This window comes from Poecilia mexicana, unplaced genomic scaffold, assembly GCF_051168715.1.
Source record: "Poecilia mexicana isolate PSO_F unplaced genomic scaffold, ASM5116871v1 scaffold_17, whole genome shotgun sequence".
Taxonomy (NCBI): domain Eukaryota; kingdom Metazoa; phylum Chordata; class Actinopteri; order Cyprinodontiformes; family Poeciliidae; genus Poecilia; species Poecilia mexicana.
Genome location: NW_028263386.1, coordinates 28,429,881 through 28,456,064, shown reverse-complemented (window position 1 = coordinate 28,456,064; position 26,184 = coordinate 28,429,881). Strand labels below are relative to the sequence as shown.

Below are 26,184 nucleotides of genomic sequence, written 5' to 3'. Positions count from 1 at the left end.
CCCAGAGAAGAGACAGGAGGATGGATTTATCCCGGACCGGTAGGTGAGTCAAACATTACAAGCCGCTCTGTGTAACATGCGTCGATCACCGCGGTAAAGCTAGCCGGCTCTGACTCCGGCGACCGGCTGCTAATGAGGGAATGAAGCTTCAAACTGCTTCGCCACTGGAGACCAAGCAGGCTGTGGATATAAGCAACACTTCGGGTGTCGTTGTCTCCCATCACTCCCAGATGGGACCGTCTCGTTGCAGAGAAACAAGCTCAAGGCTCCTGTTAGTCATTATCGTGAGTTAAAATTTTCACGAAAGTAAAATGCTCGTTTTTGTGGCGCATCTGTATCTTATTTTGAAGGGATATGTAAACGTTACCATAGCGACCAGAGTCAGAGAGCTTTTGGGCAGTGGTCGAGAGGAGATGAGTAGAGCTTGTGAGTCTTAAGTCTGGTTTAGACGGCAAGATTTAAGGATTGTCGGACGATTTTCCAAACCTCTGTGATCACAGAGCTGATAAAAGAAGCAGGAGCAACACAAACCGATTCCAGTCACAAACATCGCCATTCCAGAAGAAAATCCACAAAACCCTAGCGGGAATTTAGAATAACCAAACACGGATGACGATGTAGAAGCAATAGTGGCAGTTTGTGGAGTCATTTTAAGAGATAAAAGACGTAACAAAAAGAAAAGGCGGTGGATAAAAGACAGCGGGAGCAGCCGCTCTATTTGCTGCACTATGATTTGGAGGTGAATGTTTTTTCATAATTAACATTTTTAACTGAATAAACATGAACATATATAATAACGACCTTTACATATAATAAGAAACATTTCCACATATCATCTCCGATATCCACCAGACTCACAGTTGCGTGATATGTCAGCTGTTTGGGATTCCCCTCTGTTCTTACGTCACCGCGCTTTCTGATTGGCTACCTGTCACATTCAGCAGGTTGTATTCTCGTTCCCAGTCAGGGTAAACCCCACAGGCTGTGATAAAAAGGCCAAGACAACCCAAATTGGGTATATTCAGGATTTAGCTGGAACACCAACATGCAGAAGCCTTATCTGACGATTCACTCCCTCTGCACCCCCCCGCCCCCACCCCCGGGCCGCAGCACAATTTTCCAAGTCTTGACCGGTCCGTGGTAATAAAAAGGTTGGGGACCACTGAGTTAGAGTACCCCAAAACTGTGCTCCAATCAGAGTAGTATACTTTAAATATGTTTAATTAAGCAAGTGTAAAAAGTATTTGGTAAACCACTGAGTAACTGATCATAACACCTGATTTAATATTCAAAATGTGTCCTCAAACAACTAAAAGTATAAAATTTATGTGAACATTCTGATATTTTACAGAGTATTACCAAAATATTTATATAAATAAGCAGTTAGGTTTGGAGACTGGTTCTAGACCAGATTTACCACAGGGGCCAGGATAGTCAGTGTTTTTACATGGCAACACTTGGAAAAAGAATGAAAAAAACAAAACAAAACAAAAACAGAGCAATATTTCATCAGTTGATATAAGTGAGCCAAAGACCCACTTGCGTCTCCAGAGATCCAGGTTGCAGATCCCTGGTAGATGGAAAGTGTGTTCCTATCTCCATACAGCAGCTAAAAGTGCAGCACTATAATTTTTAATTCGTTGTTAAAGTAAAATTGTGAAGGTTAAAAAAAAAAGTGATCCACCACTGAGTATTAACATAGGACATTTATTTAGTATAACTTCTTTGGTACCCCGTTAACCCCCACCTAGAACCGCCCATGGCTGCAGATCTGGGTCTGGTGCATTAATAATAATGATAATAATGATTTGTTCTTTAAATGATCATCTGTATTATTTTGGGTGATATTATTATACATTAAATAAGCAAATAATCAAACCAAGAATCAAACCAAGATAGTCTACTAAAATCACAAAAAAAAACTTAATCATAGCAAAATGTTACCATATCAGGGTCTGCTGTGTTCCTCTCCTCTCCTTTTTTTTCTTTTTAATTGTCTGTATTCTATGGAGGACTAAAAGTGACATAATAATAAATAAAATAATAAATATGTAAATAAAAGTAGAAATATGTAAATAAAAAATAAATATATATCCTACATAATAATAAATAAAAGAATAAATATATAAATAAAAGAATAAACATATATTTTTGATAAGAAATAAAAGCATAAATATATATTTTCTTTCTCATTTCCCCTGACATGAGTTTCCGTCAAGAAAAATAGATATTTTGCTTTGCCTGTTTTGCTTCTCCCTTTTCTGCTCGCTGTATTTCTGCTCGCTGTTTTTCCGTTTGTTGTATTTTTTGCTGTATTATTTGCTGTTTAATTTGCTCGCTGTATTTCTCCTGCATCATTATGTTAATGAGGAGGGCTGCCGTCCAGCTCTTCTACTATTGGTCAATAAACAGGAAAGAGAACGATCCGTGTGCAGATCGATTGTGTATGCCTTCCTACTTGGCGCTTTCGGTCTCAGTTCAACAGTCCTGAAGTTATGGAGGAATCACAACGACACTCAGTTTCTGAATTGTTAAGGGAGGCTGCGAATAGGTTGGATGAGTTGGAACGCGGCAAGTTTTTGGTTAACTATACTTCTGTAATTTTGTGGAAGAGGTTAATCATATTGTCATTTCATTAGCAACCACCGGTTCAACTCCTCCGACACAAAGCCCCAGAGCCAGGCCAACGCGCAATTGGAGTAAGTGTTCTTTTGTTTCCCTCCTTGTGTTTGTTCTAGTTTTAATGTAAGACGACAGCTTACGTATGTGTTTTTTTTAGTCGCCTGTGGTGGCGCTGCACCAAGAATTACTGAAGGAATCGACACAAAATCTCTGAGGAAGAGCAGCGCAACTTTCTTCTTCACAAAAAGTGAAACAAAATCAAAACAAACAAACAAAAAAAAAACCGGAGCGGTGTCAGATTTTAGCGGTTGTAGGATTTCTTCATAGATATACATGACTGGTTTGGACATCGCCTGTTACCCGTTAACGTTAGCGACGCTCCTGCAGGCGCCGTTACTCCGCGGTGAGTCTGTCCACTAAACCAGGCTCTTACAATGCGGGATGAGCAGGAATCACAAAATGATCGCAGCGCCTTTTTTGTCTTACCCGGTTTTTATAAACATGGCTTTAATTAAAGATGAGAAAATTGCAATGTTTTTAAGTATTCTTCCTTGAGTTAAACCTAAACAGTTTTGTTTCTATCAAGATGCAAGAGAGGACTAAGCAAATTCATATTGGTGAATAACATAGTTGCAACTGTTGATTTCATAATTTTGTCAAAATGTAAGAAACCATGACTCGTATACCTTATGAGAGACATATGAAATATGTCATCCTATTTGATGATTAGATGTCAAAGTCGTGGTTCCCAATGACCACGACTTGGACCAGCATGAAATCAATTTCACACCGATTTTCACAAAATCAGTGTGAAATTGTTCTGTATAGATGATGCACGCTCATCCCTATTCCCTTTTAACCCTTTATATATATATTTTTTAGCAAATTTGTTTTGTCAGAATTTAGTAATTTTCTTCAAAGGCTTCCAAGTCACATGAGCTATTGACTCCAAATCAGTGTGAAATTATTCTGCTAGTCTGTATAGATGAGACACACTCATTCTTATTTGTTTTGACTCCTTTTTATATTTTTAAGATATTTTTATATTTTACAAATGTTTTTCCTTCAATAGCTTTCAAGTCTTGTGACAGAATAACTTGGAATCAGTGTGAAATTGTTCTACTAGACTTGAGAAATGAGGCACACTCATTTTTATTCCATTTTGGAGCCTTTTTTTTAAGATTACAGCACAGTACATACCAGTGCATGAAAATGTTTACTCTTGTATTTAATGTATTTTTGCACATTCGGACACTAAACACAAGCTAAACACATCTTTAGTCCTACCTTTAAACGGTTCTTTTTCATTTCTTCACTGACCTACATTTAAAAAAAAAATGTTTTTGCATTTCATTTTTTGGGGCAAATGATAACCGATAACATCAACTGGCATAATGATGAGGACATAGTCTCTTTGGAAGATCACTGTCTGATCATGAGTTTCCTCCGCAGATTCATAGAAAGTGGTAAGCAATTTTTAAAAAAAAATACATTCTGAGTGTGCCTTTCAAAACTGAATGATGAATTTTTTTTTTTTTTTTTTTGCTAATGTATTGATAACATTAACTCTTAACATAATTTGTTAATTTGTGTGCCTTAAAGGGACATCAGACATACTAAGGAATCTACAAACTTTTTGGACCGGCTCCAATCTGGAGGTTGAAGTTGTTGACTAATCTCCCGCACTCATCCACTTGCTTCCTGACGTTAAAGTTGTCCAAAAATCACAAAAACTATGCAGACTTCCACCAACACCTTATGGCCAGCATGTCTTCAAGCTACTCAGGTTTTGGCCTAATTTGAACCGGGCCATTTCAACGTATTACAAATTTAAGGACTTATAAATGCACCATGTAATTTTTTTCAGTTACGACCTTCAAATGTTTTGTAATTGTTATGAAATAGTGTCTAGTGCACTTGTTAATTACTTGAGTTTGATAGAACTTTGCTTTCTTGTTTCAAATATAACTGTTTCATGTAAATGTAGAACATATTTTGAAGCTTGTACTTGCTTTACCCAGTTAACACGTTCATTAGCTGTATCACTGAAACTTTTAAGAAATATTAGACCATCATAGTAATTGATTTCGTAGCTAGAAATGGCTCGCATACAAAATGTTAAAGCTGATATGGTTGAATTTGTAATGAAAACTACAGTGGTTTCATAATGGTGATTTTATTACATAAACATGTAGCTAGCACATTTAAACACTGAATATTGTTAATTAAAAGAACATGTTTACATCTAATTTATTGTCCTTGCCAATATAGAATATAACTTGAATACCACTGTGTAATATTATGTAATAAATAGCAAGTTGGCTCTGTTATAACGATGTAAATTTCAGAACCTTTCAGCAAAAAAGGCGGCACACACATTTTGATAATAAATTACACCCACCAAAAAAGGATTTGTATGTATCAAAGAAACAAAGTTGCACCAAATTATGAAGGAAATCTCTTTTGTATCTTCAATTTACATATTTCCAAAAATTCCAGTGAGAATATCAACTGTCTGACAATAAACATTTATCACATTAGAAAACAAGGACGTTGTATCTGGTAGTGTTTCAATTTCCACCCGAGTCAAAGGGCTTGGAAGTTCTACCTCTGGCACAGTCACGCCATCATGATGGCGACCATATTGGCTCTCCCCATCAACACCATACTGGTTGTCAACCTGTCAAAGATTTAAGAAAAGATTATATAAAAAAACATCCAGATTACACACACTAGTGTTGTTTTTAAACCACAAAAGCAAATTCATAATTGCACTTTGTAAAATGGCATAAATTAAACAAACCTGTGTGGGGTCGTGACCTTCACGTTGGTTTTGAGACCACAACAGTAGTGGTGACTGGTTCCGTTCTGTGCGTAGTCCGTGGCTGTTCCAGCCGTCCATGAAAAATTGAAGATGTCTGTTGATTTGAGGTAGAAAAGGTCCAGTGTAATGCGTATAAGTGCACCTCGTTGTCTGTTTGCAGGAGGCCCTCGGTCTCCAGGTAGCAGAAAGTTGTATAAAACAGATCCAACACTACCCCAAATACATCTCTCCATAAGCTCTCAATACTGGATTGAAAAGACATTTTAGTGTGAAAAAGGAGTAAAACAAGGCTGTCATAATACACTTATATAAACACCAACAACTTAAAATAATCATTTCAATGTGTCAATCAATGTTAGTCATTTTATGTAACTGTGTTTTAGTCATTATAAATGTGAAGAAATTGATGATTTAAAGTTAAGTTTGTTGCCATGGCGGCACTCTATATGGCTGCGGTTGCTTCAGCTCCCGGTAATACAACAAATTTATTGCTTAATTAAATATCTTCTTCTACAATAGCTCAGAGAAACACTGTAAGAACAGTCTATGACCGTCAGACTATGTTAATTAATATTGAGCTAATTCAGTCATCTCTGACTTCATAAATAAGAAGACACGGACAACTTTACAAAGCCTTGGACTGCTACGTCAGTTATAGATCAGTTGAATCAAGCTAACTACACAGCAGCAGAATCTTCCAACAGCCCAGGCCCATGGAGACATGGAGACACCGGAGAAGACGTGAGAGAAAACAAAAGCAAGTGTGTCGTGGTGGACTTGCAGCTAAGCTAAAAGCTAACCCTTTCCGAATGATCCCTTGAATCAAGTTGGACTAAGTGTAGCTGGATTTAACCACAAAAAGGGAAACCAGAAACTGCTGCATTCTCATTTTCTGTGAGACATGGCTAAACTAATCTGTCCCTGATCATGACATCAGCCTGAAGGGGCTAACAACTTTTAGAGCTGTAAATCCATACTGGTAAATCCAGGGGAAGTGGTGTTTATATTTACATTAACAACAGCTAGTGTAACAACACCACCCTGTTCTCCAGTCATTGCTCTGTGGACAATGAGTTCATAATTGTGAGATGCACACCTTTCTACTGACCCCAGGATTTCACGACGGTTACTTGTCATACTATTTTGAGAAATGTAGCAACTTCCATGGAAGTAGTCAGTATGAAAACATGGAGAATGGAGAATACATCAAGACTTTAATTTAAATACCTTTGGTTATGTGCGCTTCTTCCTGTTATGTGATAATTTCTGTTTTGGCCTCTGGTTGAGACCATGAAGTGTGCCACTAGTACATTCTCCCCTCCTTTGTCTGAACGAACACGAGCTGGCACTCCATATGTATTCACAGCTTCAAGAAAGCTGTCAAGAACTGTTGTAGCACGATTGTTTGTGGCAGCAGTCAGGTAAGCAATGAGGCGGCTAAAGCCGTCAATGCCCCCGTGAACAACAATTTGGCATCTATATAGACAACAAAAACATTTTTGATTAGCACTGATAGCAGAAACTTTCTTTTGTTTGTTGAATGCAGGCCTGGAATTCACAGAGAAGGAAAATCATAACCGCAGTGCTCTTATTCAGCAGAGTAAATGTTTACGTTAAAACACAGTAGTTCCATTAAGAGTACATTTCTCACTTAGGCAAAGATAAGTTAAAAAACTTTAATGTCATTGTCTTTGTTGGTCTCCCTTATTCACTATAAAAATGGATAAGCTACTTTTAAAGAGTACATGTATTTGTAATGTCAACTTAATTCCTCATTTTTAAACATTACATTAATATGGGACCACCAAACAATTTCTATGAATCAATTTTTCCTTTAATGTTCACAATTAACCTACATATTTTTCATTATGTGAATATAATAAAGCAGCTACAGAACATTTACAAACATGAAACAAATGTATTTTTCTTAATAGGTTTATAGGCTTTGTAATAGGTGTGACCCGTAAGAAACAGAATGATTTAAATTAAGTTATCAAAACCATTTCAAAATAGATGCTCACTGAATAAGAGGGAACATTTTTTATGCTTAATTTAGGACGATTTAACTTGTTTGATTAGTATCTGGGAGATACTAATCAAACACTCAAGCATTTATCTGGTCTATTTATTTTACTGGTCTAGTTATTTCTATTTGTTCAGGAAATATCTTAAGTGTTGCTTTTCTTTTATCAAACAATTCTGACCGTACAAGTTTATGGATTCCATCTATGTGCCACAAGCTGTTTGGAGCTGGAACAGAGTATCAGTGCGAAGCTGGAAAGTGCGTATCAAAATTCCTTGCTGGTCAACTCGGTACATTGCTTCTTGCACTCTTCTTCTTTGAAAAATTAAGTAATTCATAATTAAAACATGTTTGATTTGGAGGTGATGAACATAATGAAATAGAAAATTTCAAACATTAAATATACACTTAAAACACTCACATGTCAATGAGTCCATGGTGTACTAATGAGAGTTAAAATAAGATTACAATATTGCAACTGCAATATATTAAAACATTTAATTTACTTTCAACGGTATGACATTTAATTCTCTTTGTGATCTTTTTACATTGCATATAAGTGGTAAACTGCTATTTGTTATCAATTGAATGATATATACAACTGCAATTGGTGTTAATATAAGCAGCCATAGGCTCATCTGTTGACTTACTTTGGATATGAATACCTCTGGCATTCAAGTAGCCCAATATCATCTTGTATCCTGTATTAGGGTGATAACTTAGAATCTCTCACACAACTCCATCCAGCTCATCTTCTTCAGTGTTGCAATTCAGATACTCTACAAGAAAAAAATAAAACGCAACCAAAAGTGAGGTTCTCCACACGGACGGAATTGTAAGACCAAATTTCGGACACAAATGTATTACACATTTTGAAGAGGAGTTACTATAACAGTCACGTGGAAGTATGTTAATGGTGGACATCAACAAATTCGTAAATACTTTTCTGATGCCATCTACACCTCAATATATTTGAATGAATCCATATATTAGCACTTATCGTAGTTGGGTCATGATGGGTGAGGGGACCTATCTCCAAAGGTCAACAGGCCAGAAGCAGGGTACACCCTGAACAAATCGCGAGCCAATTGTAGATGAATATGAATATATCTCACAATTCTAAACTTCTTAAGTGGATTAAAGGCTTAACATAATATGTTTTACTAGTAAAATTCAATATTTGTACATTTGAACACAACAGATCAGCGACGTGTGGTCAGGGGAGGCAGAACTTCAGCTGTCATCATGGAAGAATAATATGATAATAAGATCATTTATATTGCTATTTTCACTCTGTATTTCTGTAGGTAAACAATAACATGCAGGGGATATTATGATTTTGATTAAGTCAGTGCCTCACCAGTCATGAACCTCACCGCACGTCATTGACACAGATGTTCCGTAACAACTGGAATTATAATAAAAATATAAAATACAAATCAGTTCAAAGTAGCAAAAGAAATACCACACATGCGTACTTACCTCATACTGTACTCTGCCAGAGAGCAGCTGACTGAGGCTGCGTAGTGTCCGTCTCTAGGCAACAGTGAGAACAGCGTCGGTCCGTACCATAGTTGCGTCCATAGACATAATATAAGAGTAGACCCCGCATTGGCTGCTCCGGCGCAGGAAATATGGCGGCCATCTTGGAGCGGTCGTCCCTCCCATAGACATAATATAAGGATAGACGCCTCATGGACCGCTCTCGCCTATTGTCGCTGACGAGATTTAGGGCGGCCATCTTGGAGCGGTACACCACTCCACTCAGCGTTATGTGTTTAGCAGGCACAATGATGTATCAGCGCATTTAATCGATCACAACACACTTTTTTGTTACTGGAAACCATATTCAAACATCTATCAAAGCAACATTTCTAAACAGTTGTATTTTTTAAGTATGTTTTTAATACATAGTTCATCATATTTAAATATGCTTAGTGGCTATAACAATATAATAGGATTTAATATTCTGATATTGATGTATGATGAGCACATTACAATGCACACAGCCGTTCATAATTTATTTAATAAATTATTTAGTAATATCAATATATATTAATATAACTATACAAACACTAATAAATAAAGATTAATAATGGCACAAATAAATAATGATAAATAGTGAATAATATATATATATATATATATATATATATATATATATATATATATATATATATATATATATATATATATATATAAACGTTTTTGGTGAATAAAGTGGAGTAGACCTGCTTCTTGTCAGATGACGGAAAACGTCGTAGTATCGTTTCTGCTTCAGCACGGAGTAGCGGTTTAAGCAGAGAGGTAATGAAATACAACAGACACCGACAGGTCTCTGCGTCTGCTTTTCTCTGAAGAACTACTGAGGGGAGGAGACAGCCAGGTGAGGAAAAACTGCTCTTATCTATCGATTCAGTATTTTTATCATACAGACAATAGGCTGTTGTTGTGCCATTAGCTAGCTGCTAGCTAACGACTTTGCTAGCAAAGCTAGATAACTGAAAAGCTTCTTCCCTGTGTACGAGGCACATCGCCCCTCCAAAACTTATCATTTCCATAATGGATAAATGTCGGATCTTCTAATTTCCTTTGCTCCATAATGTACATTGCATTTATTCTGGCGTTAAGTAAATGTATCTTGAAGGAGAATAGCACTTAAATAAAAGTCCAACAAGGATATTCATTTAGAATTAAAAATAACTCACCCTGAATTACCATGATAGATAAAGTGTATGTCATTAATGAAGGGGAAAAAACTCAACCCAGACTTTAAGTTTAGGGTCTGGTTCGCAGAGTATGTAGTTAATTTTTTTCCTCAATTATTCAATGGGAAAAATAAACTAACCTCACTTAAGTAAATAAAATTGTAATCAAAACTTTTGGAATTGTAATGATTTCTTTTTAAAAAAAACAAATTGTTTTGTTTAAAAAACTTTTTTAAAATTAAATAAATAATTTTTGTCTTGTGAACTTAAAAAGTTATTTGCCAAACATAAACTTTTATTTGCACACATCAGAAATCTTTTGTTGTGATTTTAGGTCCTGCTCATGACGTCATGTGAGAATCACAAGCAAAACTTTGAGTCAAACAAAAACTTAGAATATCAAGAAAAGATTTCTGACATGCACAAATAAGTTTGTTTTGCAAAAAAAAATTCCCTTCATGAGACAAATGTGTGATTAAAATGTTTAAAAAAGTTTTAAGCAAAACTCAGTAGGCTTTTCCCATAGTGACATTCAATTTTTGCTTTTGTTTTTTTCTTTTTTTCTGCAGTTCCACCTTAAAGTTTGATGCAGCTCTGCTTTCCTGAATGGACCATCTTCATCTCCACTGCAGCAAACAGGCAGCTCTTTTTTTATAGATTACAGTCCACTAAAAGGTTGCATCGGGCCCTTGTTTACATTTGTAATAGTGTAATTCTGTAAAGACAAAATATGTAAATCAGAGCTAAAACGCCAGCTCTGATTTGCGTATCTTGCTAAATTGCGGGTTTGAATATTGCAATACTTTCTTATAACAAAATAGACCTGCAGAAAGAAATTACTAATAAAATAGCTTACATATGCATAGTTGTATGCTCTGTATAGAGATTTACCTTAGCTTTGATTGTATATTTCACAATTTATCATTGTTTATTAAACTCTGAAAGCTGAGAGGCTTTGTTAATATTCTGTCCTAGAATGCGGTAAGATGTGCCCTTTTTTTTTTTTTTGAGCACTGCCCTTTTATTGGTCTCTGCACGGCCCTGCATATATATATGTTTTTCAGCCGACGAGTCCAAAATCCGATGTGAGATTCATCCGTGCTGCAGTGAATCCGTCTCTCTTTATAGATATCTCCCTCTTCTTCCTCACATCGTGTCTTTAGGAAACTTTCAAAACAAAACATATTATAAAACGTATATTATGTTACATTCACCAGCAAAGTTTACAGAGGTGGTAAAGACTATTATTTATATGTAATTATTTCACTCTGTCGAAAGTAAGATACATCCCAAATCTCCCGTTTTTGTTTTGAAGGTTTCATAACAAAACTTCTTCGATGTGAGGAAGAAGTGGGAAATATATTTAAAGAGAGACGGATTCACTGCAGCACGGATGAATCTCGCATCGTATTTTGGACTCAGTCTCAGCTGCTGAATCACTCTGAAGCTAGAACTCGTCGGCTGAAAAACATATACATATTTATATATATATATATATGTATGTTTATACCAGTGACGTGCGGTCAGGGGTCATTTATATTGCTATTTCACCCTGTGGTTTGTACTAAGTATCTACTTTTTACTTGTCTTAGCCAATTCTGATTAGTTTTTTCTTCAAAATCGCTAGATTTTCGCATTTTCCCATTCAAATGCTCATAAGCGAAGCCGGTGAGGCAACAGTGAGCTGAGCCTCACCTGGGATTGCGCACCTGGGATTGCGCAACTGCACTGGCTGCCATTGACCGTTGACCAACATGCTCCCATAGGGGAGCATGTTGGTCCTGTTTGTACGCCGGCAATGAAATGGCTAAAAAAACATTTAATATATGGACTGATTTTCCATAATTTAGCTTATGTATATAATGTACAGTGTTTTTTTTTTTGTTTTTTTGTCACAAATTGTGTGTGTATCGTGTTTTGTGTGCGGAGGAGCGATCAGAAACGGCAGAGAACAGACTCAAGGTGAGGCAGGCAGTTATTTGCCTCATGGCAGGGGGCGCTCATGATCCCAGATATTGTGACTCCACAACTGCAGAGTAAGACACAGTAAGCTAGCGAGTTAGCCATATAGTAAATAAGTAAAGTACAGCAATATATTTGTTTTCTTCTCTCTTCCGACGTCAACATGAAAGACTACATTTCTACAGTAAAACAGTTTTCTAAAGTGGATTTTTATTTGAAGCAGGAGATAATAACTAAAGGAAGACCAACACCGGAGTTTTATGATTCTCAAACGAGGTAGAAAAGACATGCCGAGGATAGACTTGGCTTTGGATGAACGGATATTTTTGTGCAGAATTAGCGTGCATGAATTTCATTGATACATAAAGGTAAGACAGCAATAACATGTTTTTGTTTAGTTTTTTTTAATGAAATGTGCGTTTTGTGGGCTACAGTTTATGTTTAAATCAGTAAAGTAGAAGCGGTAGCTAATCTACCACAATTATTTATTAATAAAACATTAAGCCTAAAACGTACTACAACAACAGACTAAATGTTCAGTTCTGTGTGCAAAATTCTTGAATGCTTTTTGGTGTTATATCCTAAAACATGAAATGGTATTGTTGTCAGTTGCTATGGGAACGAGTCTGCGTAGCTTGGCGAACACAGATCACTTTGCTGTGGATCATAGCACGAAATTAATACCTACATTTCTAAGTTTCGCTGAGTTAACGCGGCTATGGATGACATGTAAAAGATTAGTCTTTTTGCCCCCCAGCGTTGTATGCATGCGCGAAATTTCCGTAGGTCCAATAATGTTATTGGACATGGTGTCTAAGTCATAAGTCAGTGCCTTACCACCAATGAACCTCACCGCACGTCACTGGTTTATACATACGGCGGTCGTGCTCAAGCTTTGATCCAAGCAAGGCATTCCGTTTCAGATTTTGGAAATCTGTGAATTTTAGTTCCACAAATACGATCAGGATACCTGACATCGCCTGTACAAAGCAAATTCAAAAGTGTTAAATGTTTTGCTGTTGGTAGACTTCGTGCAAAAGCAGAGTAAATTTTACACTGATAGAGTCACTTTCTCTTTATGTAAGTCTGGGGTGTACAGTATATTATTAGTAGTTAAAATCCAGTGTTAAAACAAAATGTTTCCGTATCAAATCTAGAGGTGTTAAAATGGAATCAATAACTCTTGACTTCTGAACTCTGAACTCCACCAGGGGCTCTAACACTGAAGGAGTTAATTCACTGCCTCCGCCCCAGAATCACAGATTCCAACCGAAGCGAAGCGACAGAAGCCAAGTCATTTCAGGACTATTTACTTTCCACATGTCTGAGTTATTTACTGCGCTTGGTAAGTTACTTTTTTTCCGAGATGGTTTATAACTATTATTTTGAGTTGAGCTCAACCTGTATGATAGACGTCACGTTCGCCACACGGCTCGGTGTTAGCATATTTAGCTTAGCATGCCGAATGTTAGCAGAGTGTTGGAAAAATATCGAGCCGATGAAGATTCAGTCAAATTATTGGCTAAATTGAGCAGATCCGTAATAATCTGGAGTATGTTTTTTCATGATGTTGAACGTTTACATGCATATTGATCAGATTTATCAACCTTTCTGATCGATTTTTTTCCTTTGAAAAAATGTAAAAAGCTTTTTCACGTTGAGAGCATTATTCCCGCTGTTGTCTTCTTATCTACGTTTTGCAGCATGTTTTAATCCTTTTATTGCCTTTTTGTATATATTAGAACAAGTTTGGTTGAGGATGAATCGCCAGTCTCAGCCTAACCTCCCCCTCCTGATCCCTCCATGGATTCTTCGAAGATTCAAGCTCCAAAAATGATTATGTAAGTGTTAATATCTGTGAAACTCCACATTTCTGTAATGGAGGCTTGTCGTTATAGTTGTAGTAAAAATTCCTTATTGTTCTGTTTTTTGTTTGTTATGATTCAGAGTCCGACACGGTTTGTCGTACTCAGAGACGAACAGCCCAACAACCTGAAGACAATCTGTTAGTGACTGGACATCTCTCTGGTGGAGTGCAGAGAGGAACTGTCTCTTATCAACAGAAACATAAACTGGATAAGAAATGATGGATCTGAATATCAGGTTGGTCTGTTATGTACTGTGCATATCTGGCAATCTACCTGTTAAAAGAAAATATACTTTATCAAATATTACATGAACTGCATGCATTGATACAGGCTTTACTTTCTCCACCGTGTACTTTAAACAATTTCATGCATATTGTATTGAAGAAAAATGTATATTAAGCATACTGCATTTTGTATTGCACAGCTGATATGTCAGACCTTTTAAAAAGCAATATGTGAAGGAAAGCGACATGTGAAACATGCACATTATTCCACGTTGTAATATGTTTGGTAATTATGGTGCACGTTTTGAAATAAATGCATTTGAGAAAATCATTGCCTCTTTATTAAATGTTTATTTTCCAAAGAATTTTTTAAAAGTTCAACACAATAAAGTACCTATTTAATATTAATTACAAATAACTCTTAAGAAGTTAAAGAAGTACTCTGTGAGAGTTAATAAGATCTAACACTGAATTAATGTTAGTAAGTGTTAAATGATTAACTCCAGCAGATTTGATATTTGACACTTTATTAGAGTTAAGGTACCAACTCTCCAAAAAGAGTTAAATTAACACTTTCTGGTGTGGACCCATATGGACACTTTAAAAGTGTTGAAATCAAATTTGACAGTGTTAATCTGGGCCTCCTGGATTTGCTGTGTACAGATACCCCACTGACAGTGGAGAACCATTCTTTTTCGAGTCCTGACGCAAAAACTTTCTGCTGGTCTGCTAGTCCACAATGTACATTAGCATGTGTTTACTACTGTAGCTTGTATTTGTGAGACGGTCACGCACATGGTAGCTGCGCTGTGACGTAAAATGGGCATTAGCCAATGAAACGCGGCCCCTGTGGTAAGGTCCATTGAAGGAGCTACATGACACCGTTCAGAGGGGGAGCCAGTGTCCCCCCCCCCGTCATCTGATTGGCCCCCCCAGATGATTGACATGTAACAGCACCATGTCGTTCCTGTACATTATTTGGAATCATTTTTAGCCAACCTAATATCTAAAGAAGAAAAACAATAATAATTAAAGCTCCGCGGAGCCTCAAGCGGCCCTCGCAGCTAGCGCTGCTCCGGCCTATAGCCACCGCGGGGGTACCAGCACCGCCACCCGCCCGCCACCGCCGACGCTCGCGCGCCCTCATCCACGCTATCCGCTTTTACGGCTTCGGCAGAGCTCCCTGGCGATGAACCAAAAATCTGGAGCACATCGGGCCATGTAGAGAGGAGATACAGCTGTTTGATTAACCTAGGGGGCGCAGTGGAGTCAAATCACAATTAAACTCTATTGGGCTCCTTAGAGGTTCACAAGTGTCACTCATACAATGTCTGGTGCAAATCGGATGATGCGTTTGTGAATACGAGACGAACGTATGCATATTACGAGGGACAGCCATTTTGCCACGCCCCCACGGGTCAGTAGAGTTCATCATCAATGAGTTCATCATCAATAAGTTCATCATCATTTCATTTTATGTCAGTCTGCACAGGATTAAACCCATATGAATTAGACTGTAAGACATACATTTGAAAAAACATGTTACTTCCTTTCGGAAGTGGGCGGGGCAAAGGTGACGTCATCAATCGACCACCTAACTGTGATGAGGGCTTATCTATAATGAGACATAGAAAGTCTGATGCAGCTCTGACCTGGCATTTGGAAGTTATTTCACATTCATGTTTCATGGTGTATAGTCAAAGTTTGGGACTTAGCCACGCCCCCACGGGTCAGTAGAGTTCATCACGGCAGAGTTCATCATCATTTAATTTCATGGCAGTCAGCACAGGATGAAACCCATAAGAATTAGAGAGAAAAAGTAAGACATACAGTAGAAAAAACAGGTGACTTCCTGTCGGAAGTGGCGGGGCTAAGGTGACGTCATCAATCGACCACCTAACTGTGATGATTGCTGATCTATAATGAGACACAGAAAGTCTGATGCAGCTGTGACCTGGCATTTGGAAGTTATTTCACATTCATGTTTCATGGTGTATAGTCAAAGTTTGGGACTTAGCCACGCCCCCACGGGTCAGTAGAGTTCATCATGGGAGAGTTCATCATCATGTCATTTCATGTCAGCCTGCACAGGATGAAACCCATAAGAATTAGAGAGTAAAAGTAAGACATACAATTGAAGAAAGAGGTTACTTCCTGTCGGAAGTGGGCGGGGCTAGGGTGATGTCATCAATCGACCACCTAACTATGATGAAGGCTGGTCTATAATGAGACATAGAAAGTCTGATGCAGCTGTGACCTGGCATTTGGAAGTTATTTCACATTCATGTTTCATGCTGTATAGTCAAAGTTTGGGACTTAGCCACGCCCCCACGGGTCAGTCGAGTTCATCATGGGAGAGTTCATCATCATATCATGTCATGTCAGCCTACACCGGATGAAACCCATATGACTTAGAGAGTAAAAGTAAGACATACAATAGAAAAAACAGGTGACTTCCTGTCGGAAGTGGGCGGGGTTAAGGTGATGTCATCAACTGACCATCTCAATGTGATGAGGGGTGGTCTGTAGTCAGATATAGGAAGTCTGATGCAGCTGTGACCTTCTATGTGGAAGTTATTGCATCTTGATGTTTCATGGCGAATAGTCAAAGTTTGGGACTTAGCCACGCCCACATGCTTTGACATAGAAAAATTCCTACAATAACTTTTCATCTTTAATGTCTCAAGTCTCTGCTGACTGAGTTTGAAGTCTCTATCTCAAAAGCTGCAGGAGGAGATAGATCAGATGCGATGTCTATGAAAAAGAGGAAATGGCTGATTTTGATCCAAAATGGCCGACTTCCTGTTGGGTTTGCACCATGGCTCCAAGAGACTTTTTTGTAGGTCCTGACATGATACACATGTGTACCAAGTTTCATAATTCTAGGTTAAAGCATGGCTTGGGGCTGATCATTTAAAAATTTCTAGGGGGCGCTGTAGAGAAATTAGGCCACGCCCATCAACGACTGTTATGGATTCCTGTTCGGGGATGGATAAGGATGCATCCTAGTGAGTTTGGTGTAGCTGGGCTGAACGATGTGGAATCTAGAGCCAAACGTATGGCGGCGGCGTTACCTCTGCTTCGCCGCGGTCCCACGGCCACGCCCTCTACAGAAGACTCTTGGCGCTTTAAAGCAAGTGAGACTAACATGTTATCTGTCATCCAACACAGAATCATGTTGATTAGGTGCAGTGAGCCAGAAAGGCAGCTTTCCATGGAAAAAAAAGCACTTCCTGTTCTGAGGGGGCGGGGCTTAGATGACGTCAGACTATGACAACATAGGATCGTAGGGGACCCTACCAGGATCACTCATGTCAAGTTTGGTGCAGCTGGCCTCAAAATTGTGGAATCCACAGCCAAACGTAAGGACACGGCGTTTAGGGTCACTTCGCCACGCCGCCACGCCCACCTGCTGGATTCAAATGAGCTTGGCTTGGAATCCTCAACACACCAACATGTTTTCTGTCTGTGGACACAGTTTCACCTCGATTAGGTCAAAGGGGTCAGATAGCGACCGTTCAGCGTAAAAAATGACACTTCCTGTTCTCAGGGGGCGTGGCCTAAGTGACGTCATCATTTGACCGTTGGGTATTGTAGAGCATCCCATGATGATCAATCACTGAAAGTTTGGTGCTTCTATGAGTTTTTTTCAAAGAGTTATAACAGTTTGATGTTTCATGGCGAATCGGTGACCTTTGACCCCCGGAAAGACCCCTTCAGCAAGCCCGAAAACGCAAACCTACGATAACTTTCGATCGGCCATGCCTTATGAACGATCTGACCGAGTTTGAAGCCGATTGATCGAAATCCCTAGGACAAGTTCGATCAAATGCGAACCCTGTAAACGGCCAAAATCGGGTCAAAATCGGAACTTCAATCCAAAATGGCCGACAATCTGTGATACTTGCACTATGACATTAATTGTAAATTCAGAGTGTTTTGGGGAGCTCTACAAGTGTACCAAATTTCAAGTCTCTACGATAAAGTAAGTGAATAGGAAAGGGTCTTTTGAAAGTTGCTAGGTGGCGCCCTTGAGCCGTTTCTTTTGCGATTTTAGGAAGGACCATAAAATACAAAATTTTTCACCGGGCTCTATGCCCCCGCCAAGTTTGGTGAGTTTTTGAATATGAGAAAGCCCCCAAAAAGCCAATTCTTTTGGCACAAGAACTATAATTAAAGCTCCGCGGAGCCTCAAGCGGCCCTCGCAGCCAAGCGCCGCTCAAGCCTAGCCACCGCGGATGTTCCAGCACCGCCTCCCCTCAGCCACCGCCTCCCCTCAGCACCATCTCCCCCCAGCCACTGCCTCCCCTCAGCACCATGTCACCCCAGCCACCGCCTACCCCCAGCCACCGCCTTGCTGTCACGGAGCTGCCAAACCCGCCCTGAAGATAGTCACCCTGTCATGTTCGACATTGCTCCCAGTCAATGCACAAAAATCTGGTGTAGATCAGCTGATATCGCAAGGAGACACAGGTGTTTGATTAACCTGGGTGCGCAGTAGAGTCAAATTGCAATTAAACTCTATTGGGCTCCTTAGAGGTTCACAAGTGTCACTCATAAAAAGTCTGGAGCAAATGGGATGATGCGTTTGTCAATAAGAGACGATCGTATGCATATGGCGAGGGACAGCCATTTTTGCCACACCCACAAGGGTCAGATGCCATTGACAGAGTTCATCTTCATGGCATTTTATGTCAGTCTGCACAGGATGAAACCCATATGACTTAGAGAGTAAAAGTCAGACATACAGTAGAAAAAACAGGTGACTTCCTGTCGGAAGTGGGCGGGGCTAAGGTGATGTCATCAATCGACCACCTAACTGTGATGAGGACTGGTCTATAATGAGACATAGAAAGTCTGATGCAGCTGTGACCTGGCATTAGGAAGTTATTTCACATTCATGTTTCATGGTGAATAGTCAAAGTTTGGGACTAAGCCACGCTTAGTCCCAAACTTAGCAGTAGGCATTTACAGAGTTCATCATCATCTCATTTTATGTCAGCCTGCACAGGGTTGGAATCCATGACACACCAACATTACTTAGAGAGTAAAAGTCAGACATACAGTAGAAAATAGAGGTGACTTCCTGTCGGAAGTGGGCGGGGCAAGGGTGATGTCATCAATCGACCACATAAGTGTGATGAGGGCTTATCTATAATGAGACATAGAAAGTCTGATGAAGCTCTGACCTGGCATTTGGAAGTTATTTCACATTCATGTTTCATGGTGTATAGTCAAAGTTTGGGACTTAGCCACGCCCCCACGGGTCAGTCGAGTTCATCATGGGAGAGTTCATCATCATATCATGTCATGTCAGCCTACACCGGATGAAACCCATATGACTTAGAGAGTAAAAGTAAGACATACAATAGAAAAAACAGGTGACTTCCTGTCGGAAGTGGGCGGGGTTAAGGTGATGTCATCAACTGACCATCTCAATGTGATGAGGGGTGGTCTGTAGTCAGATATAGGAAGTCTGATGCAGCTGTCACCTTCTATGTGGAAGTTATTGCATCTTGATGTTTCATGGCGAATAGTCAAAGTTTGGGACTTAGCCACGCCCACATGCTTTGACATAGAAAAATTCCTACGATAACTTTTCATCTTTAATGTCTCAAGTCTCTGCTGACTGAGTTTGAAGTCTCTATCTCAAAAGCTGCAGGAGGAGATAGATCAGATGCGATGTCTATGAAAAAGAGGAAATGGCTGATTTTGATCCAAAATGGCCGACTTCCTGTTGGGTTTGCACCATGGCTCCAAGAGACTTTTTTGTAGGTCCTGACATGATACACATGTGTACCAAGTTTCATAATTCTAGGTTAAAGCATGGCTTGGGGCTGATCATTTAAAAATTTCTAGGGGGCGCTGTAGAGAAATTAGGCCACGCCCATCAACGACTGTTATGGATTCCTGTTCGGGGATGGATAAGGATGCATCCTAGTGAGTTTGGTGCAGCTGGGCTGAACGATGTGGAATCTAGAGCCAAACGTATGGCGGCGGCGTTACCTCTGCTTCGCCGCGGTCCCACGGCCACGCCCTCTACAGAAGACTCTTGGCGCTTTAAAGCAAGTGAGACTAACATGTTATCTGTCATCCAACACAGAATCATGTTGATTAGGTGCAGTGAGCCAGAAAGGCAGCTTTCCATGGAAAAAAAAGCACTTCCTGTTTTGAGGGGGCGGGGCTTAGATGACGTCAGACTATGACAACATAGGATCGTAGGGGACCCTACCAGGATCAGTCATGTCAAGTTTGGTGCAGCTGGCCTCAAAATTGTGGAATCCACAGCCAAACGTAAGGACACGGCGTTTAGGGTCACTTCGCCACGCCGCCACGCCCACCTGCTGGATTCAAATGAGCTTGGCTTGGAATCCTCAACACACCAACATGTTTTCTGTCTGTGGACACAGTTTCACCTCGATTAGGTCAAAGGGGTCAGATAGCGACCGTTCAGCGTAAAAAATGACACTTCCTGTTCTTAGGGGGCGTGGCCTAAGTGACGTCATCATTTGACCGTTGGGTATTGTAGAGCATCCCATGATGATCAATCACTGAAAGTTTGGTGCTTCTATGAGTTTTTTTCAAAGAGTTATAACAGTTTGATGTGTCATGGCGAATCGGTGACCTTTGACCCCCGGAAAGACCCCTTCAGCAAGCCCGAAAACGCAAACCTACGATAACTTTGGACCGGCCATGCCTTATGAACGATCTGACCGAGTTTGAAGCCGATCGGTCGAAATCCCTAGGACAAGTTCGATCAAATGCGAACCCTGCAAACGCCCAAAATCGGGTCAAAATCGGAACTTTAATCCAAAATGGCCGACAATCTGTGATACTTGCACTATGACATTAATTGTAAATTCAGAGTGTCTTGGGGAGCTCTACAAGTGTACCAAGTTTCAAGTCTCTACGATAAAGTAAGTGAATAGGAAAGGGTCTTTTGAAAGTTGCTAGGTGGCGCCCTTGAGCCGTTTCTTGTGCGATTTTTCTGGGGACCTTAAAATACGAAATTTTTCACCGGGCTCTATGCCCCCGCCAAGTTTGGTGAGTTTTTGAATATGATAAAGCCCCCAAAAAGCCCCCTAAAAAGGGTGGCAGAATCGTAATAATAATTAAAGCTCCGCGGAGCCTCAAGCGGCCCTCGCAGCCATCGCCGCTCGAGCCTATAGCCACCGAGTATGTTCCAGCACCGCCTCCCACCAGCCACCGCCGACGCTCGCGCGCCGTCCTCCACGCGATCCGCTTTGATGCCTTCGGCAGCGTTCCCTGGCGATGCACCCAAAATCTGGAGCAGATCGGGCCATGTGGCAAGGAGATACAGCTGTTTGATTAACCTAGGGGGCGCAGTGGAGTCAAATTGCAATTAAACTCTATTGGGCTCCTTAGAGGTTCACAAGTGTCACTCATAAAAAGTCTGGTGCAAATTGGATGATGCGTTTGTGAATAAGAGACGATCGTATGCATATGGCGAGGGACAGCCAGTTTTGCCACACCCACAAGGGTCAGATGCCATTGACAGAGTTCATCTTCATCTCATTTTATGTCAGTCTGCACAGGGTTGGAATCCATGACACACCAATATGTTTTAGAGTGTAAAAGTAAGACATACAGTAGAAAAAACAGATGACTTCCTGTCGGAAGTGGGCGGGGCTAAGGTGATGTCATCAATCGACCACCTAACTGTGATGAGGTCTGGTCTATAATGAGACATAGAAAGTCTGATGCAGCTGTGACCTGGCATTTGGAAATTATTTGACATTCATGTTTTATGGCGAATAGTCAAAGTTTGGGACGATCCATATGGCGAGGGACAGCCATTTTGCCACACCCCCCAGGTCAGTAGGGATTTACAGACTTCATCATCATCTCATTTTATGTCAGTCTGCCCAGGGTTGGAATCCATGACACACCAACATGTTTTAGAGTGTAAAAGTAAGACATACAGTAGAAAAAACAGGTGACTTCCTGTCGGAAGTGGGCGGGGCTAAGGTGATGTCATCAATCGACCACCTAACTGTGATGAGGTCAGGTCTATAATGAGACATAGAAAGTCTGATGCAGCTGTGACCTGGCATTTTGAAATTATTTGACATTCATGTTTTATGGCGAATAGTCAAAGTTTGGGACGATCCATATGGCGAGGGACAGCCATTTTGCCACACCCCCCAGGTCAGTAGGGATTTACAGACTTCATCATCATCTCATTTTATGTCAGTCTGCCCAGGGTTGGAATCCATGACACACCAACATGTTTTAGAGTGTAAAAGTCAGACATACAGTGGAAAAAACAGGTGACTTCCTCTCGGAAGTGGGCGGGGCTAAGGTGATGTCATCAATTGACCACCTAACTGTGATGAGGACTGGTCTATAATGAGACATAGAAAGTCTGATGCAGCTGTGACCTTGTATGTGCATGTTATGTCACTTTGATGATTAATGGTGAATAGTCAAAGTTTGGGACTAAGCCACGCCCACATGCTTTGACACCCAAAAATTCCTCTGATAACTTCTGACGTTTAATGTCTCAACTCTCTGCTGACTGAGTTTGAAGTCTGTATCTTGAAAGCTGTAGGAGGAGATAGATCAGATCCGACGTCTATGAAAAACAGTAAATGGCGGATTTTGATCCAAAATGGCCGACTTCCTGTTGGGTTTGCACCATGGCTCCAAGAGACTTTTTTGTAGGTCCTGACATTATACACATGTGTACCAAGTTTCATAATTCTAGGTTAAAGAATGGCTTGGGGCTGATTATTTAAATAATTCTAGGGGGCGCTGTAGATAAATTAGGCCACGCCTATCGACGACTGTTATGGATTCCTGTTCGGGGATGAATAAGGATGCATCCTAGTGAGTTTGGTGCAGCTGGGCTGAAACATGTGGAATCTAGAGCCAAACGTATGTCGGCGGCGTTCCCTCTGCTTCGCCGCGCTGCCACGGCCACGCCCTCTACTGAAAACTCTTGGCGCTTTAAAGCAAGTGAGACCAACATGTTATCTGTCATCCAACACAGAATCATCTTGATTAGGTGGAGAGAGCCATAGATGGAGCTTTACAAGTCAAAAAAAGGCACTTCCTGTTCTGAGGGGGCGGGGCTTAGATGACGTCAGACTATGACGATATAGGATCGTCAGGCATCCCACCAGCATCACTCATGTGAAGTTTGGTGCAGCTGGGCTCAAAATTGTGGAATCTACAGCCAAACGGCGTTACAGGTCACTTCGCCACGCCGCCACGCCCACCTGCTCCTTCAAAGCGAAACAGGGTTGGAATCCATGACACACCAACATGTTTTCTGTCTGTGGACACAGTTTCATGTTGATTAGGTCAAAGGGGTCAGATAGCGACAGTTTAGAGTAAAACATGACACTTCCTGTTCTCAGGGGGCGTGGCCTAAGTGATGTCATCATTTCACCATTGTGTATTGTAGGGGACCCGATGATGATCAATCACTGAAAGTTTGGTGCTGCTGTGAGTTTTTTTTTAAAAGTTATAACCGTTTTATTTTTCATGGCGACTAGGTGAACTTTGACCCCAGGTAACCCCCCTTCAGGAAGGTCGAAAACGCAAACCTTTGATAACTTTGGATCGGCCATGCCTTATGAACGATCTGACCGAGTTTGAAGCCGATCGATCGAAGTCCCTAGGACAAGTTAGAAAAAATGCGAACCCTGTAAACGGCCAAAATCGGGTCAAAATCGGAACTTCAATCCAAAATGGCCGACATTCTGTGATACTTGCACTATGACATTAATTGTAAATTCAGAGTGTCTTGGGGAGCTCTACAAGTGTGCCAAGTTTCAAGTCTCTACGATAAAGTAAGTGAATAGGAAAGGGTCTTTTGAAATTTGCTAGGTGGCGCCCTTGAGCCGTTTCTGTAGCGATTTTTCCGGGACCCTTAAAATACGTAAATTTTACACGGGCTCTATGCCCCCGCCAAGTTTGGTGAGTTTTTGAATATGATAAAGCCCCCAAAAAGCCAATTCATTTGGGAGAATAAAAAAAATAATAAACAGTACAGTTTCAATAGGCTCTCGCAGCGATAGCTGCTCGGGCCTAATAATAAACAGTACAGTTTCAATAGGCTCTCGCAGCGATAGCTGCTCGGGCCTAATTAAAGCTCCGCGGAGCCTCAAGCGGCCCTCGCAGCTAGCGCTGCTCCGGCCTATAGCCACCGCGGGGGTACCAGCACCGCCACCCGCCCGCCACCGCCGACGCTCGCGCGCCCTCATCCACGCTATCCGCTTTTACGGCTTCGGCAGAGCTCCCTGGCGATGAACCAAAAATCTGGAGCACATCGGGCCATGTAGAGAGGAGATACAGCTGTTTGATTAACCTAGGGGGCGCAGTGGAGTCAAATCACAATTAAACTCTATTGGGCTCCTTAGAGGTTCACAAGTGTCACTCATACAATGTCTGGTGCAAATCGGATGATGCGTTTGTGAATACGATACGAACGTATGCATATTACGAGGGACAGCCATTTTGCCACGCCCCCACGGGTCAGTAGAGTTCATCATCAATGAGTTCATCATCAATAAGTTCATCATCATTTCATTTTATGTCAGTCAGGACAGGATGAAACCCATAAGAATTAGAGAGAAAAAGTAAGACATACAGTAGAAAAAACAGGTCACTTCCTGTCGGAAGTGGGCGGGGCAAGGGTGATGTCATCAATCGACCACATAACTGTGATGAGGGCTTATCTATAATGAGACATAGAAAGTCTGATGCAGCTGTGACCTGGCATTTGGAAGTTATTTCACATTCATGTTTCATGCTGTATAGTCAAAGTTTGGGACTTAGCCACGCCCCCACGGGTCAGTCGAGTTCATCATGGGAGAGTTCATCATCATATCATGTCATGTCAGCCTACACCGGATGAAACCCATATGACTTAGAGAGTAAAAGTAAGACATACAATAGAAAAAACAGGTGACTTCCTGTCGGAAGTGGGCGGGGTTAAGGTGATGTCATCAACTGACCATCTCAATGTGATGAGGGGTGGTCTGTAGTCAGATATAGGAAGTCTGATGCAGCTGTGACCTTCTATGTGGAAGTTATTGCATCTTGATGTTTCATCGCGAATAGTCAAAGTTTGGGACTTAGCCACGCCCACATGCTTTGACATAGAAAAATTCCTACGATAACTTTTCATCTTTAATGTCTCAAGTCTCTGCTGACTGAGTTTGAAGTCTCTATCTCAAAAGCTGCAGGAGGAGATAGATCAGATGCGATGTCTATGAAAAAGAGGAAATGGCTGATTTTGATCCAAAATGGCCGACTTCCTGTTGGGTTTGCACCATGGCTCCAAGAGACTTTTTTCTAGGTCCTGACATGATACACATGTGTACCAAGTTTCATAATTCTAGGTTAAAGCATGGCTTGGGGCTGATCATTTAAAAATTTCTAGGGGGCGCTGTAGAGAAATTAGGCCACGCCCATCAACGACTGTTATGGATTCCTGTTCGGGGATGGATAAGGATGCATCCTAGTGAGTTTGGTGCAGCTGGGCTGAACGATGTGGAATCTAGAGCCAAACGTATGGCGGCGGCGTTACCTCTGCTTCGCCGCGGTCCCACGGCCACGCCCTCTACAGAAGACTCTTGGCGCTTTAAAGCAAGTGAGACTAACATGTTATCTGTCATCCAACACAGAATCATGTTGATTAGGTGCAGTGAGCCAGAAAGGCAGCTTTCCATGGAAAAAAAAAGCACTTCCTGTTCTGAGGGGGCGGGGCTTAGATGACGTCAGACTATGACAACATAGGATCGTAGGGGACCCTACCAGGATCACTCATGTCAAGTTTGGTGCAGCTGGCCTCAAAATTGTGGAATCCACAGCCAAACGTAAGGACACGGCGTTTAGGGTCACTTCGCCACGCCGCCACGCCCACCTGCTGGATTCAAATGAGCTTGGCTTGGAATCCTCAACACACCAACATGTTTTCTGT

General features: G+C 40.8%; 1 protein-coding gene and 1 pseudogene across 2 annotated transcripts in view; both read right to left on the bottom strand.

The window, feature by feature from the left end:
- The window catches only part of LOC106908136 (3',5'-cyclic-AMP phosphodiesterase 4C-like), a 342,471-nt gene that overhangs the window by 89,556 nt on the left and 226,731 nt on the right, over positions 1-26,184 (bottom strand). The gene's annotated exons all lie outside the window — the stretch shown is intronic.
- Positions 3,509-7,780, bottom strand: LOC106913403 (uncharacterized; annotated as a pseudogene). The gene is made up of 4 exons (XR_015765828.1): positions 7,651-7,780; positions 6,674-6,922; positions 5,426-5,691; positions 3,509-5,302 (listed from the first exon to the last, which is right to left on the bottom strand). The product of XR_015765828.1 is annotated as an uncharacterized LOC106913403 (transcript).